The sequence below is a fragment of the Gymnoscopelus microlampas genome (assembly GCF_963454915.1).
Source record: "Gymnoscopelus microlampas genome assembly, chromosome: 12".
Classification (NCBI taxonomy): Eukaryota; Metazoa; Chordata; class Actinopteri; order Myctophiformes; family Myctophidae; genus Gymnoscopelus; species Gymnoscopelus microlampas.
Genome location: NC_139949.1, coordinates 54,405,391 through 54,407,890, shown reverse-complemented (window position 1 = coordinate 54,407,890; position 2,500 = coordinate 54,405,391). Strand labels below are relative to the sequence as shown.

General features: G+C 43.8%; 1 protein-coding gene across 1 annotated transcript in view; it reads right to left on the bottom strand.

Moving 5' to 3' along the window:
* The window catches only part of sipa1 (signal-induced proliferation-associated 1), a 64,762-nt gene that overhangs the window by 46,306 nt on the left and 15,956 nt on the right, over positions 1–2,500 (bottom strand). The window lies entirely within an intron of this gene.

The following is a 2,500-nucleotide window of genomic DNA, read 5'->3' as shown; positions in this document are numbered from 1 at the left end:
GACATCATGTTTATGACATCATCAGACAACACATCTATGACATCATGTTTACGACATCATCAGACAACACATCTATGACATCACGTTTATGACATCATCAGACAACACACCTATGACATCACGTTTATGACATCATCAGACAACACACCTATGACATCACGTTTATGACATCATCAGACAACACACCTATGACATCACGTTTATGACATCATCAGACAACACACCTATGACATCACGTTTATGACATCATCAGACAACACACCTATGACATCACGTTTATGACATCATCAGACAACACACCTATGACATCACGTTTATGACATCATCAGACAACACATCTATGACATCACGTTTATGACATATTATTGACGTGTTATGTAGACAGATGGCAGGTTCATCTGTAGATCTAGCATCCTATAGTGCAGGGGGGTCCGGGGTCAACAGGGGGTCCGGGGTCCTCAGAGCTACTACAGGGGGGGCCGCCAAATGCTTGATGCGTGATTTTGTTTTTAGCGGCGCTAGCCGCTCTATACCTTCAGGTATAGAGCGGATATTAGCCCTCTATACCTGGCTTTTGCGTCAACGTTCTGATTGGTCAGGCTCGCCAAGGTTCTGATTGGTCAGGTCCGTCAACGTTCTGATTGGTCAGGCTCGCCAAGGTTCTGATTGGTCAGGTCCGTCAACGTTCTGATTGGTCAGGTTCGCCAAGGTTCTGATTGGTCAGGTCCGTCAACGTTCTGATTGGTCAGGCTCGCCAAGGTTCTGATTGGTCAGGTCCGTCAACGTTCTGATTGGTCAGGTTCGCCAAGGTTCTGATTGGTCAGGTCCGTCAACGTTCTGATTGGTCAGGCTCGCCAAGGTTCTGATTGGTCAGGTCCGTCAACGTTCTGATTGGTCACTATTCATGACATCACTATGTTACTATTCATGACATCACTATGATGTCATGAATAGTGACCAATCAGAACGTTGACGGACCTGACCAATCAGAACGTTGACGGACCTGACCAATCAGAACCTTGGCGAGCCTGACCAATCAGAACGTTGACGCAAAAGCCAGGTATAGAGGGCTAATATCTGCTCTATACCTAAAGGTATATCTGCTACAAAAAGCTACGAAGATAGAAGCTGATAGAGTGGGTACCTAAAGTTTATTTTTTAGGTACCCACTCTATCAGCTATGACAGATCAGTTTTTGCCACTTACCTTGGAATGCATTTGGTGATTCGCTTCCAATGGCACTATTTAGTGCCACTGGAAGCCTTTTAATATTGTTTCTCTAGTAGAAACACATATCTATGACAAAATATATCAAAGGCGCCGCTACCTTCACACAGGTGTGATTTTTACATTAACCACTTCAACCCTAGAATCCCTATTCTGAGGGGAACATTAGCCGAAAATAGCCGATCTACAAGCTCACAACGTCTCGTGCTGCGAGGCGTTGTGAGCTTGTAGATCGGCTATTTTCGGCAAAGAGGTTTGGTGTAGAAGGGAAAAAAGAGCAGATCAAGTACAGGGCCAATACTAAGTATTGAGGGTTTAAGTGAAATAAGCAAAAAACATTAGTTCACACAACACTGAGGAAATCTAAAAATCTCTCTCAGCTAAGGGGGTCCTTGCTTCATCTCTCTCAGCTAAGGGGGTCCTTGGCCTGAAAAGGTTGAAGACCCCCGCTATAGTGTGTATAGTTTCAATGTACAGATTATTGATTTTTATTTTTGGGCGGTGTAGCCGCCCCTATAAGTGGGGTTGGGACACCTCATTAGTATACCCTTCGCTGTACTGTGATTGGCTCATACATTAGTACACCCCTACATTAGTACACCCCTAGCTGTACTGTGATTGGCTGACTCTATTCAGCACTGTGATTGGCTAGCGAGACACATGATGAAATTAATAACCTATAAATAGGACTATGCACAGGGGTGCACATAACTTTTTAGGTCTGGTACTCAGACGACGCGAGTCATACAATCACGTGCAGCATGCGTCCTCTACCCCTGTGCCTAACGGCTGTACATGGGGCCGACGGGTGCTTTAGATTGTGTGAGTGTGGCTTCAGGAAGTAAATTCCTAGCCTCGATCTCCAAGCTTTTATTTTTTAGTTTTGCTAAAAAATAAAAGCTTGGAAATTCCTGTCCCAGCTTTTGGTGCGCAAAAGCGCCTCGCGTCGTCTGATGTGGTGCGCATTTTTTATTTTGGGTGCGCATGCGCACCTGTTATGTGCACCCCTGACTATGCACTTAAAATAAAACCATTTTTTAAAAGTGTGCTTCCATCACTGTGATGACCACACCGCCCACTTCACACTGGGTGTGATTTTTTATTCTACTGTTTAGACTGATGATAGGTTATTGGTTTGATCATAGATTACTATTTATATGCATTTCTGCCTAATAAAATATAGAAAAAAACCTTGTGTTTCTCTTGCTTACTGTAAATCAGTCTGGATTAAGAGCATGTGATACATGCCTACATGTTATGATGTATGACTTTA